The sequence below is a fragment of the Melopsittacus undulatus genome, chromosome 1 (genome assembly GCF_012275295.1).
Source record: "Melopsittacus undulatus isolate bMelUnd1 chromosome 1, bMelUnd1.mat.Z, whole genome shotgun sequence".
In the NCBI taxonomy this organism is placed as follows: domain Eukaryota; kingdom Metazoa; phylum Chordata; class Aves; order Psittaciformes; family Psittaculidae; genus Melopsittacus; species Melopsittacus undulatus.
Window position 1 is genome coordinate 35,985,806 of NC_047527.1, and position 15,176 is coordinate 36,000,981.

Sequence of the window (15,176 nt, forward strand, 5' to 3'; positions counted from 1 at the left end):
AGAATGAATGTAGTATCTTGTTGCCTTCAAAAATGGAATATTAAATTCAGAGATATGCTGCTGTGAAATCCCTGTAAGAAAAATTACTTGAAAGTGGTTTTTAATTGTAGGAAGTCTTGGAGTGTTGTAAATGCTATAAAGCGCACACTGAGGGTGAATAATGAGAAGTCTGTTAAAGGGTAATGTGTTTTTGAAAAGGCTGTAGAAGAATGTTAGTTGTTGTTGAGGAAGTCCCTAAACATTTTTCTGTGAGCTTTCCCCCTTTTTTCTATGTCAGCTGTGAAGTGTATCTAAAAAAATTATTAATCTATTAATAGAACACTTTCTTTGTATGTCCATTTCCATAACTTTCTCCATGCCTCCCATGAATAGGGGTTTGCAGTCATATGGAATTTTATGGCTGGGAATTTTTTATATTAGCTTAGAGTTTGCAATTCATCTCTTTTTTGTCAGCTACTTCTTTCTTAGAACCGATTATATACAAAAACACAATCAAACCTCTTTCCTTGCATCCAAGAAATACTATCTTATGCTGACATGTCTGTGTAATAGAAGGCTGAACTGTTTCAGTGTATTTCAGTCTCAAACACAGTAGTCTTTTTCAGTTCAACACCTGCAGACATAAGCCATAACAGTACTGAAAAGCTCTCTCTGTTAGGGGGTCAGCTTTATCTATAGTGGGTGAGATGCTGAAATACATCAGGTTTTTGATGAAAAGTCTTTGGATGTGTGGATTGCTGGCATCCACCTACTAACAGAATATTAATGAAGGCAATAACTAGATGTTTTACAAATGTGTAAATGTCTGTAAAGGTATTAATGCAAAACTGATACTTTATTAGACTTTATTGGCAAGTTTTTAAAGCATTCACTGCAAGAAATACGCATCTACTATGGGTCAGAGAAGGAGAATTTGGAAATAAATTTGTAGGTCAGGGTTTTATCAGTAACTCAATAGAAAGTGGGAAGCTTGCAATAGTATATTGCAGGCTGGGAAATGAGGGGAGTTGTTGCAATGGCAGTTGTTGAACTATGACATTTGTAAGGCTGGGGTTTTCATTAGAGCCTTTCCAAGTTTAAGTAGTTCAGCTGAAATTGTTCTGCTTAACCAGTTCAGTTGAAATTGGTCTGCTTAACCTTAATGGGTGTAGGTTTAATTACTTCTTTGGAATATGCGTGGAAGACTACAAGCCTTTTTGGGTATGGTGCATAAGCATGTTCTGAAATGTTTAGTGCAGGTGAGCCTGCAGATGAATTCTCTTTGGAAAGAATGTTGCAGCATTAACTGTAGTTCTGCTGCTCATGATTTGGGGTGGTGGTTGTTTTTTGGTTGGCTTTTTAAAAAAAAGCTTGAAATGTTAAGAGTTTTGAGGTGAAAAATTAAATGTAGTTGGCCAGTGTAACTTCTCTTAACCTTTTTCTTTTGTATTTCAGATAGTATGTGTTGCTGCTTAGTTTTGTGCTTTGCTTTTTTGTCATGTGCTTGAGCAAAGCCAATAGGATCTTTCTTTGAATCTTTTTAATCTTTATAAACTCTGTGATGACTATTTAAGTTAATTACTATTTTCATTTGTTATGCCATCATACTACATATAAAATACTGTATTGATTGTGGATTTTACAGCAGATGTTATAACCACTTTCAGTTACTTTAATGGAAATGATCACAGAATGGGAAAATAAGTTAGGCTTGATTTATTTCAGAAGTTCTGTTGCCATCGTTGCTTAATTTATTGATGTGAAACTTTCAGCTTTCCCGTTGAAATTTAATCTTTTTTTGACAACATAATATTTTCATGTGATGGCTAGAAAGGAACCAGAAACAAAGATGATTTTATTACTGCCTTTTTAATGTTTAGCCTATTTTATGAGCTTCAGCGTACGCCTGTGTGCCTAGGGAAATGCTGAAATGTGGGTTGTATTGCTTTTTCCTGTGGAAACACTTTCTTAGTTCCCTTTTAATTTTTTTTTTTATTTTTCCCTCTAAAATAATAGTTGAAAATTATATCTAAAATCCTTGCATAAATACTTGTTTATTGCAAATGGAAGCTGTGTTGCCTGGGGAGTCTCAGTAAGTGTCAGTATTTCAATTTTGTGTAAACTGCTCTTTAAATACTTCCTATAAAGTGAAGTGTGTATGAAGGGGTTAAAGCTATCTTTCAGCAGTGTTTGGAGAAGGGAGAACTCGCTAGTCCAGAACAAGGCAAGCAGGTGCTGCTTAGGCTTGAAGGAAGGTGGGCCCTTATAGTTACGGGAGATTATCCTTCGGAGCCAAATGGAAGCTCATGGGTTTTTATTCAGTCTATTCATTTCTGATTCCTTGTCTGAATGAGAGAAACCAGGGACCAAGTCAAAAGGAGCAGCACACATTATACCCTGCCCCAGTGCCTTTTAGCCTTCATTCATTGCACTGTGTTTCTCTCTCCTTGGGATTCCTGATCTAGACAGACACTTCTGTGGAAATTCATACATACAATGCTGCTGTCTGGGGAGGCCCCGACTGCTGACTGAGCTCCTCCTTTACATACATGCTCTTCTGGGAACTGTGAGGCTGCAGAAGTGAGCTAATAGTGTTCATTCAAGTATTCATGTAAGAATAAATGTTATTGGAGAAGCTTCTATCCAAGGAAAAAAGCTTAAGGCTTGAATTTAGATGACGAGCTTCTTGTGTCTGTTTTGTCTTCTGTAGGTAATTTATGAGGAATTATAAGATGCAACTACAGTGGCTTAAATTTCTATAATTTCCTTTTCTGGTGTTGTGATGTGTTGACAATTTTGTGGCGTCATCTTCCTAGTGTCATCTTTGTGGTCTCAGTGTTTTTTGTTTAGGTTTCCAGTTAAATATAAAACAGGCGGTAAGGCAGTCTTTCACTGTTCAAAGGATGTGCTTTAGAAATGGAACAGAAATGTTGTATTGCAGTCTAAAATGCTGGTAGCTTTTCTAGTCATATATTATTGTTCATCTGTTTCCACTTAGGTGGCCAGGTTACTTGCAATATATGAAGTATGTGGAAATCAAAATTACTCTTTATTTGCTTTTAGTATAGCATTCAATCTTTGTTGAAGGTGTGTTTAGTAGTGAAACACAGTAACTCAGTCTGTAGGCAGTCTGTAACTGAGCCGTCTGTCTTTACCAGAGGGATTGCAGTTTGAGGACCTGGTGGTACTTTGTCTTATAACAACAGTACCATTTTTTAATTCTTTACAATCACTAGTGGAGGCATTTGCATTGAACATCTAACACTGGTCAAGTTTCTTGCTGTGTTGCAGACCTTTTGTGAATGAGCAGATGACAGTATCTGTAAACATGTGTGGGCAGGTACAAGCTGATGTAGACCGGTCCGGGTTGAACATCTGTCTGATCATGTTAAAATGATTCTCTGTCTAAAATAATAAGCCTCAGTATATCTGACAGACAGTTGAAAAATTTCCTAAGTAACAAATGACAGTTACATGTATGTAAACTGTCATCTTAAATTTTTAATGCTTTTTTTCGATTATTTCTTTAAAGAGGATTTGCTAAAAGTGGAGTATAGCTTCTTGCCAACTTCTCTTCACTGGGGCGAAGCAGAAATCCAAGTTCTGTGGATTCAAACAAAGCCCTACTGATCGTAAGCAAGCAGCCTTAGAAAATGTGTGTCTGAAAAAAATTAACAATATTATAGTATAGAGCTTTAGTTCCTTGGCTAGATACACTTTCACAGGCTTTCATAAGGTACACACTGGCATGGTGACAGTTGGTCCAGTTTAGATGTATAATGGTATGTTCTTGGTAGAAACTCTGAAATTTACTATGTTAGGTATAACAAGTCACCAGAAGGTTAACTAAAGTTAATAATTTGAGGGAGTCACTGAGAGTTCTCTAATTTGTATTGCAAAAGAAGCTTTTTAGAAAGAAGTAATTTGTTTCTAGATGCTTAATCTATGCAAGGAAATAAAAAATGTGGTCATATCCACCACTCAGCTAAGATATGTGCATTTTTGCCAAATCACTTTTCCAGTGTTAAAACAGCCATTTTTATTATCCTGTGTAAGAATGAAGTTGAGCAAATAAGATGAAAGGTTAAAAATAGCCATTAAAAAATGCAACATTTAATAACATGCTTACTTTGGCAAATATTTGTTATTTATTTATAAAATATAGAATACCTCATACTCCTTTTGGAAATGCAGTGCACATAGGATGATCTTGGTAGTTCTCTATTGCTACCTTAGAGTAGCTAATGAATGAGTGGTGGTATGGAAATGTAGGTTGTTGACTTCCTTTCATTCATTGGGCTTGGATAATTTCTTTTCTAAGGGGTGGTTCTTTCTTTCTCTGTTTTATTAAAGACTGAAATGGAAGTTTTCTAAAAATTAAAAGTGGGTAAGTTCTGCTTTCTGGATCTGTAGCCATCCTTGGCTTTGGAAGTTCATGTTCTGGAGTTCTAAGCCCTTGGTTCAAGATCAGGCAGCCCTCTTAGTTTTGTTGCAATGAATTAGGTAGCACTGATGATTTATATGTAGTAACAGAAGTGAGTTTTTCTATCAGTTGTATTTTTCATGTTTGCTTATTGCTTGCTAGCCAGTCTATAGCTTTAAGTAGAGTCACCATCCCTGGAGGTATTAAAAGATGTGTAGATGTAATGCTTAGAGACATGGTTTAGCGGTGGACTTGTCAATGTCAAGTTTACAGTTGCACTTGATAATCTTGAAGGTCTTTCCTATCTAAGTTGTTTAATGATTCTATAATTTTATTAGTAAGCATCTAAAATAGTTGGAAACTTTTACCTAGGTGCAACATAGGCTAACATGGCAAATCTTTTAAATAAGAAGCTGAATTGAAAGTAAGATTCTTAAGACATAAGTAACATTTGTGGAAGTTGGTTGTTGTGTATACATTATGAAATTCTAAAAGTTCTGCTCTAAGTATTTGTAAAAATAATGGCATATTTTCCCCTTATTTTTTCCGTAAGTGCTGTGCTGAGTGATTGGGTTTGGCTGCAGCTATACCTACCCACATTTGTTACAAAAGTACTTCTCATAGATTACCATTTAATTATTCTTTGTTAGTGAAGTCTGCTGAGGAGAGAGATCACACATGATAGATAATGAGGGAGGGAGAAAAGCAAAGCAAAGATGGAAATTAGCTGAGAGCTGTGATTTCCTCTCTTCTCCCTCCCCCCCTCCCCTTCCCCTTTATGTGTTGATAAATTGGTAAATGATGGGCTGGTTCCTCTCCTGGCTTTACATTCTGTTAATATAAATGTGGTTATGTTCCCTGACTGGTCTGTAACAAGTAATATGCCAGTCTGGAGCATAGCCTACAAATGGGCATTGTGTGCTTGCTCTGGAAGAGGGTTTTTGAAGGGCAAAGGAGGCTCCATGGAGAGCTCATTTCTGGGCCAGGTGTATAAGTGTGTGTGCAATCAGGTCACTCTGGTAAGTCAGAGTGATCAGCAACAGGTCTCAAACCTCTGCATAAAAACTTATGTGGTGATGGAAATCTGTGAGGCCCTGTTGTATATAAACAGGAGCATCATGTCAGACCCAGTAATGTCTGAAATACAGTGCTGTTGCTTCAACCCTGGATTCCTTGAAATATGCTGGGGGGGAGGGGGAGAGAGTGCATTTAAAGATACTTCTGTACATTCTGATACTTCTGTTACTGAGGTTTGTAAGGCAACACTGACTTGCCTTATTATTCTGAGTTGCCTACATTCTTCAGGGCTGCTGAAATTCATTTTAAATATTAATTTAGATATTTTAGATATAGAAATATTGCAAGTAAAACTGGGATCCTGTACTTAGTACTTCAAATAATAGAGTACACTAATAGGAAATAATGGTTTTCCATGTGGAGCCTTGCAGATCTCTAGGGGTGTATATGGAAATAATTGTATCCCTGCAAATCACCATGGCATGTTAATGGGGAGCTACTTTGAATCAATAGGAGCTAGTCCTATGTGCTGCCAGTTTCAAAGTGAGAGCAAACTACTATCTTTATCAAATTCTTTAGTGGAATTGTTGTAACAACTATTGTAAGACCCCAAGGTGCTTTCTGCTGTATTGATAATGAGTTTTTTTGTCTTATTAGGAATTACACAAAGGTTTACTCATCAAACGCAAAAATGGTAGCAAGGCATGCCTTTGACTGCTTAGATGCATGTACAATGGTGTATTTTACATTGAAGTAATTGGGATATTTATGTTCCTTTGTTTGGAAATGGTAAGAGACAGCAGTTATGCTTGTACATTTGAGCTGATGGTAAGGACAGAGAAGCTAGATAATAATTTGTATGATGTATCTGAGAGTTAAGTACTGGAAATCTTGCTTTACCAAGCATGGCATCTCTGCAGGTATTGAAAAAGTGAATTTTAGAAAAACCAAAAAAGAATCTGCTAAAAAGCAGGGAAGAAAAAGAGAAAACAAGAAAATGAAACAGCCTTAGAAACTTGTAATTTTTAAGACAAAAAAACCTCCCAACCAAACAACCAATATATGATAGCTCTTGTTTCTGGTGTGCTCCTTCATGTCAAGATAAAGCTGAGATTGATGGTGATGTCCACAGCCCAAGGGTCACTGATTGCACTCCCACAACTTTGCTAGTATAATAGGTAGCATGTTATCACTGAGGAGAATTTAGTACTATCTTATTTTTACACAGTCTTGTACCTGAGGGTTTACCTTGCTAATAACCTTGAATAATTTCCTTCATATACTTATAAGACATCATTTATTTCACCTTCACCTTAGAATGGCTAATGGGGTTATTCAAAGCAGTACTTTCCCAAAAGAAGCACTTGAGCTTCTTTGTTGATTTCTGATACTTCTCTTACAAATCAGTGCCCTTTTTGGTCTTCCTCTGTTTCCAGATTCTGATTCCTGTTTCTGAAAATGAAAGTCTTTCAATTTCCAAGCCATGGTTGAAACAAATAATGCTGTAGTGGTGCTTAACACATGGGCAGACGTTTTCATTTCTGTGTTCTTGTATTTAACTTATCCTAGAGACAGTAGTTTTAAGAAAAATCTTATAGTAATAGAAGGCTGATTAATTAAACCACTTACTATTGGAAGACAAAAAGGGAAATGGTGATTACCTTGTATTGTTGTGTGTTCTAAGATAATGTGTTTTCCGGGAGAAGACAATCCACGTTTCAAGAAATATCTTAATTTGTTCTGAGAGAGGAAAATAGAGAACACTAATCAGGGGTTGAAAATAGTGCTGATAGAGAGAAATACTTGATCTTTCAAAGACTGTAAGGCTATATGTGTTATTTTTATTTTGAGGAGAGTTCAGTCTTACACAAATCATCTCATTGTCCCTGTTATTCATGCCCATTTGTTTGTTTTCCAGAGAGGTTTCAGTATGTGACAAGTAGGCTCCTTTCAAAACAAACTAAACGACTCTACTGTGTGTGCACCAAATGTACTCTAGTCCTTGAAAGGTTCATAGAGGTTTGACCACTTACCAGTCATTTCTGGTAGCTTTGAACCTTCTGTCGGGTCCAGGATGTTTAAGCAGAAAAAAAATCTCCTGGGCTTCAAGTACTATAGGTGTAAAGACCTCCACAGCAGCTGTGTTTTGATCTGCTTCAGTTGGGTCAAACTGCTAATGCAGATAGAGCCTAATGACATTTATTGTGGGTTTGTTTTTAGTTTTTTTTTTTTTTTAAGCAACATCACACTGCTGTTGACTAATTGTCAGGGTGTCATAACCTTGTCAAGTGTTTGGAGGTGGTGGTTTTAAACCTGCCTCCGTGACAATTTGTATTTTGGATGGAACTTGACAGACCTTTAGGTAAGTGCTGTATTCATTAAGTGGGATATCAAAAGGTCCATTCTGAATGTTCTTGCCTCTGGTTTTCATCTGGCTAGTTTTCAGGTGCATGGGGAGGGGAGAGAATAGAAGATACATTTTGGAATATAACGTGCTGGAGGAACCCAGTTACTGAGTCTTCTTCATTCAGTAAACATCCACTGTAGTGTATCTCCCCTTCTCCAGTGGATAGGAAGAAGTTAGTTTTTTAGTGCTAAAGCTGCTCCTTTAGTAATCTGGGGTAACTTTTGTATTGTGCACATATTGGAATTTGCAATATGATCTTACAATGAAAAGTAATTACAGGAAGAGCAGAACCTTCATATGACTTAATTATTCAACTTTATCCTTTTAAACTCATCAATATCCCACACTGTTCCTTGTTTTCCCTCCTTGGTAGCTTCTTTTTTTCCCCCAGACTATATGAGATTTTTGTGTATTTCTGAAATGAATAATTTTTGTCAGCTTAAAATGACAAAAATTAAAATGAATCTCAAAGCTGCACCAAGTAGCTGCACCATCTTGGAGGAGGTTCTCTTTCCAGCCCTGGGAAGTGCTGGGGAGCATGTGAAAGGAGTTGTAGGCAAGTTCACCCCTCAGAGCAATAAACCAAAGCAACATGCCAGTTCAGGCCTGGTATTTAGTGGACAAAAGAGACTAGAGAACAGTGATTTGTTTCAGTGATTGCATTTACTTAGTGCATTAACTTTAACATTATTTATAGTAAGATGCTATGAAAGGAACCTTGAAATATGTTTTGACATTCAGTTCATATAATAGTTCTTAAGGTGGCAGAGATAAAAGGAACTTGTGAGTATTGGCTATGGTCAAATCAGCTGGAAGCAGGCTCCTCATAGCAGTTAAAGGCAGGGCAGTATCCTGAATTAGCTCAGGTGGTTTGAGTACTGGAATTTGATCCTGTAGTCTACCCTGCTTTGCTGTATTAAAATGTGTTACCAGCGCACACAGTCATGGGTTTTGTTTCCTTTAGCATTTCTGTAGGGTTTATAAGGCTTTTCTATTTGCCATGTCCTCTGGTTGTGGAAGTTTCTTGTTGACTGTCGCATTGGCAGCGAGTCGTCTGGGACAGTGCCGCTCATGTGAAGCACGTTGCTGGGGCTGTCAGGTGACAGCAGCCTTGGCGCAGCTGTTGGTGGTGCAGGCAGCCCCTGCCTGCCTTCTGCCTTCCCCTCTGCACACCACTTCTCCGGCTCAGACACCCTCACACAGCTTCCGCACTGGCGGGGATCAGGGAGACGATTATGCCTCAGGTCTTTGGAGTGATCCGATGGGAATTGCATTGATCTGGTGCTTAGCTCTGATCTTTATCAAATGGATAACTTCTAAGGTAGGCCATTTTATTATTCTGTTTTGACTAACTGGCTTTATAAGTGCCCTGAGAGAAAAGTCAATAAGAACTTCACGAGTACTTATTTTTCTTTTTTTAAATCTAATCTGTTTTGGAAACACATCATTTGTCATTTAAAATTGTGTTCCTTCAATGTTCATACATGATTTTGTAGCTCTTGATTCTTGCCTGCCTTGAAGTGGGAAGAGTGTGTTTGTATCAGTGCCAGTTAGGAGACGTGGAAAACAGATCTGAAATGGCTTCTGAATGACAGGGGTTTGCTTGCCTTCCCTACCAACAGATCTTTATAGCACTTTTAAGGCTTTGTGAAAATTAGGAAAAACAACTTTAAACATAGTGAGAATAATATGAACTAGTGTATTTTGCTTCCTGGACAGGATATCCTTTTTGTATTGTTGATTTCAGGGTTACAGGAGTGGAAATACCAGTTTTGTTTGCTTATGTGCTAATTAGACAAAATTCTGAGTTCATGTTCTCTTATCCTAAAGAATGGAAGAATCCCCATAATGTATATTGTGGTAGTAAATAGAGGTAGGATTGATGCTTGCTGATGAGACCATGCCCTTCTCAGTATAATTCACTGCCTAACTTGGAATTCATTATAAAAAGAGGAATGAATTTAAGTTTAGGATTGTGAAGGAGTGTTAGAATCATTTGAGACAATGAGAGAGACAGAAAAATCAGAGTTCATGCATTTATATATGGATTGTTTTTTATTAATACACAATTCTAACAGGAGAATCTGAACAAGTATGAATTTGAACTTGTGAAACCAAGCTTCGCCAGGTATCTATGCCTCTACGTTTTGTTTTTTTGCCAGTAATACAGTTCAACATTTACTAAAAACAAAGGCAGCCAGGCTTAGTTGCTGACACTTGTGTTAACTTCTGTCACATGAAGAAAAAGACCAGGATACTGTAATGTGGATGTTCACTTGTGAATGATGATGGATTCTAAATGCTGAAGTTTTACAGCCAGTGTGCTAGCTTAATACATATATCATCCACATTTTACTGGTATACAGTCAAATTACTGTTTTCTGAAACTTGATATAAAAAGCCTGTTTAAGAATTACATCTGTAATTCAGTTTGGGAAAAGATTCTGTTGAGATGGGAGAAACAGGAATTCCAGGTAGCTGACGTAATACAGTCAAGCATAAAAACCTCTGCTGTTTGTGGTTGTCTTTTTAAAAGAAACAACTGTTATCACAGTTAAAGAATTATTTTTTGTGTTCATCCAATTATCCTATTGGGCTGTTGCTTGAATCCTTCTGCCACTCCAATTTAGTTCCTAAGGGTAATACTTTTGGTCTTTCTGTCCTCACTTAAGTCAATCACACTTCTTTGACTATCCTTTCTATTCTGATCAATTTCCAGGGTTTTGTTTTATATATTTTTGTTAAACCTTGAGGTTTTTATGTTGATGAAACTTTGGGTCAGTCAGATGATGCCACTTAATATAGATCTAAAGTGTGTAAGAGAAAATACCTTGCAGCTGCTAGTTGGACTTATGTTAGATGTATGTATTACTAGTGTTGGTAACTATTATTGAAATGATAGCTAAGTTTATAAATGATTGTCATCTGTCTTGGAAAATGGCCATGTGAAATGGCTTTATATGTAAGAAAATACTGAAATTGCTACCTTCAGATATTTAAAGGGGTGTGTGTGTCGTATAGCTGATTAGCTTTGCCTTCCTGAAATTAACTATGCTTTCTTATCACTGCTTTGATAAACTTTCAAAATACTGCTTTGAACTACAATGAAATACTTAGAAAACAGTACTAGAACTGTTTTGCAGTGGCTTGCCTGAGTTCAAATGCAGTTTTAGTACTTTAAAAGAATATTTTTTCCAGTGCTTTAGTGAGTAAACACTTGGTGATGCCTTGTGGAAAACTTAAGTTAGCATGGAGCTTTAAATTACGTGGAATAATGCTAAGTATACATGATGCTCTCACTTTTGAAATCCAATAATAGTTGGAGAAATCCTAATAATCTAAGTTTCTAATGCTAGCGTCTTACAGTCAGGAAACCATCTTAGAATCTGAAATAGTTTCCAAGGTTGTTTATTGGGGGCAATATAACCAGTAAGTTGCGCTTGCCGTGATGTAACAGCTTCTCCAAACTTGGTCTTCATTTCTCTTTCTGAAAACAATCAGACAACTGGACAGAAAAGCCAAGTAGGTAAAAATACCCGACTGGTTGTGTTGCTGTCTTCTGTTTTTGATTTCCTTGGTTTTATGAACTGAAAACTGAACCACAGAATGTGGATTTTGTACTCCCATCAGAAAACATAGATGGTTGTCTCTGGTGCGAGGTAGTGTATTTGGAAGGCCAACAGCTCTACCAGTTTCTGCTGCTACAGAAGGAGACCAGCAGTTGTTTTGCTTCATAGTTCAAAAGCTGCCTCGCTGTGCTTGCCAACAGTAACAGTAGTGCTCTGCTCTGAACTGGATTGGGAAGTCCTTGTGATAAAATTGATACATCAATGGAAATGTTTATTTGGCACAAACACCAGCAGGTGTTCTGTTTCCAAGTGTTATGTGCATATGCTGTGCTCACTAGCATCACTGAAGTAGCTTCCCTTTGAAGATATATGTGTGCTATTTTGGCATGTCATTTCCATTGCATGGCCTTTAATAACATCCTGTACTCTTGTGAAAAGATTCTTTTCAGAAACATCTGAGTTAGAATCTATCTTCTGGTAGATACTCCATCTGTGTTTGTGGAGAATTTGTGCCGTTGTTGTTCTTAAAGGTTTAACGAATCTTTCACTTTAGTTTGAACTTGTTCCATTCACTTTGTGGAGCAAAGATTTGGAAAAAAAAGAGGAGAAAGTAAAGCTTTTTTTACAGTATTGCCCTTTGGAAAAATAAATGACACTCTGAAAACCTCACCTTAAATTTCATATTAAGGTGAAAGTATAGTGTAAATGATCATTCCCAGTCATGTTTTCTGACATCCCTCTTCACTGCTGAAGCAGTGTGCACTCAGTCAGATGGCTGTGCTCATGTCTGGGAAGGAGTGGAGCAGTTAAGAACCTCACATAATCATTTGCGAAATTTGTTGAATCACTTGGAGTCCAGCAGACATTCCCACCAGACCAAGTTGCCCTTGAAAAGGGAACCTGCCTAAACACAAGGATTGTATTCATTCCGAGCACTAGTAATTCTGTCTGCCTGTTAGAATACTTATTTGTTTGAGATTTGTACAGCGCATCAAGGATTTCAATGTGTTTATGGTTATTAACAGGTACAAAGCTTCAGGTACACCAAAGAGGTGGCAGAGATCTAGAAATATATTTTAACACCAAATGAGCTAAAAATATTAATGATGATGTGATATTTTGAAGTGTCAGAAGTCAGTTCTGCAGTTTTTAGTCAAGGTTTCTGTAGGCTGACAGCGTATGCTACAGTCATCTCAGCTGTGTAATTAGGGTAAATTTTTAGTGTTAAGTATAATCTTGATGTCTTGGTGTAGGCCACAGAGAGCAGGCTTTTGATTAGCAATGAGGGAGGAGGCATTTTTGTTCATCAGCAAGGGCAGAATTCTGGTGATTAAATTGTTTGAACCACTGGGCACTTTGTTTCTTCAAGTTTGCCTACAAATTTGCTGCACGTGGCAGTTCACATTTCATTAGAAACTGATGTATTAAATCTTACCTTTCCCTTTGCTGGATTTAAGAAGTGGAATGTGGACAGAGTATCTTAACCACAGATTAAATGACATTTTTTTTTGCCTTTTCCCTTGCATTTTTCTAGAGTAATGTAGGGGTAGTCTAACAAGTATGCTGATAGTATTATTTGAAGTGGGAGAACAGGCAGTATACCTCAACCTGTGGTATGTAGTCCGTAACCTACTTGCAGTGTAAGCTGACACAAAGCAATACGTGTCTGCATAAGCATAGTATTATTTAATTTATCTACTTACCACAAGTTGCTGAAAACCTCTGTACCATTAGCTCCCACCTCTGTCTCTTGACTGCCCACCACAGTGCTCCTAGCTGCCTGCACTTTAACTTAATTTGCCTGGTCTGAAGGTATGAGGTGTGCCCACTCATCATCCACCCTCTATGTATCCCTTGGTGAAACCTGCTCATAAGTATTTTCCTCTTACGTATTTTATTGAATACATTCCATGAATGAAGTCACTTTATGACCTCTACCCTTTTAGCAATATCAGCTGAAATTGTCCTACTACTTTTGAAGAATTATTTGTAAGGTTTTCACAATAAATTTTCTCTTTTTCTTCTTTAGGGCACCATGCTTTGAAAGGCGATTTTAAAATGATTTGATTGTTAAACTATTCCTATGAGATCTTTCAGAGTCTTTGCAGAATGAAATAACTTGCTTGTAAATGAACTGGTTTATCTTTAAAAAAATGTGCTCTCTCTTTGACAACATGGATGTACTGCTTTATTTAGCAAATAACATTTTAGAGAGCAAGTAACATTTTAGAATCAAAAGGATTTATTTTTAAGTAAATTCTTACATATTGTTCTCTTTCTCAGAGACTAATGTTCCAGCTGGGCATGGTTCTTTTAGCTGCATGTGTACTTGGCTTTCTTCTGTATTAGATTACAGAACTGTACTGGGCATGTCCAGAAATCTGTGATAGACAGGTGCAAATTGCAAGTTAGCACTAAATTACATCACTAATTGTGCCTAGTCAGTGATATGAAATTTTCCAGGCTACTGCAAATATACCCAGCTGAGATGAGCTGAAGTTCAAACATAGGTTATATGAAAAAATTTGTAAATCTTAATGGGAAATCAGCATCATTTTCTGGCTGATGAGTTGTATTGCTGCCTTTGCCATCAGGACAGGCACATTGCTGTGAGAAATGCTGTACAAACATATTTGAGGGAAGGATTATTTGCATGATTTCTGATTTTCCAAGGAAGTAGAGAACAAAAGCTAAGACAACAAAACTGCTGTACAGGACTTCTTCCTTGTAGTCTTCACAACAGCTACTATAATTGGACCCTGTTTGGAGCTAGGTCTTTGGTCATTTCTGTAATTAAATATTAAGCTTCCCTCTGGAAAAAACTTCTCTGGCTTTAACTGTAATGCTTTCTTTTTTGTTCTAACATGAAAAATATTATAACAATTAAGTGAGCTTCTGGGTTTGGAGTCTTAACATGTCAGTTGTACAAATCATGATGAGAGAGTCTTGTTAATCGCTAGTCTTTCTTTGTGTGCATCCAGGTTGTTCTGTAGATAGATGCATGTAAGCAATTTTGTCTTTTCCCCCTTTCAAGTAGTTTGTTTAATTATCTCTTTAACAATTAATTTCAGTAGCCAACATCTATTTTTCTGTCCTGTTTCCTAACATGGTTTGGTTTCCCATCTTTTGAAGTTGGACATTTTCAGGTGGTTGTGCGTACCTGGTATAGTGTTATTTCTTCCAGACAGCAGAAAAAGTAGGTGAGTGCATCCACCTCCAGGCTGGCTTTTACCTAAATTTCTCAAAGGGGTATGATAACCCTTTGTGGCACTGAAAACTTTTCTGTCCTGGTATAAATAAGAAGCACGGTGGTCAGACTTTTTAACGTACACACACACACATGCTCTCAAAATCTTACTTGTTTAAAGAACAAATGTTGTGAACTGGCAAAATTGAGTTCTGATTGTGAAGGTGTTCCTCTGATCCCTAGGGTTAAGAAAGAACTTGAATGAACGCCCCAGGAAACAGCAGAAGATGGTGAAAGTGCAATAAAGGCAAGGTGTGAGGCTGGGTGCTAGGTGGCTAGGTTGTGCCAAGCTTTGAAGACTACCTGATGCCAGTGTTGTGTAACTATGAGAACATTCATCCAGCTTTTAGCTGTTAGAAGGAAGGTTCACCACACTTGTGGGAGACTTACTGGATTATAGCTATTATCGCATCAGCTAAATATGCATGGAACATACGTACTTTGTGTAGGTAAAAAATACAGCCTACATGCATGTATCTTATGTCATGTAGGGACTCTTCTAGACTTCTATCATCAAATGTGCAATTCTGCATA

The 15,176-nt window shown here is 37.2% G+C and overlaps 1 protein-coding gene across 2 annotated transcripts in view; it reads left to right on the forward strand.

The window, feature by feature from the left end:
* The window catches only part of PDE7A (phosphodiesterase 7A), a 73,255-nt gene that overhangs the window by 23,719 nt on the left and 34,360 nt on the right, over positions 1 to 15,176 (forward strand). The gene's annotated exons all lie outside the window — the stretch shown is intronic.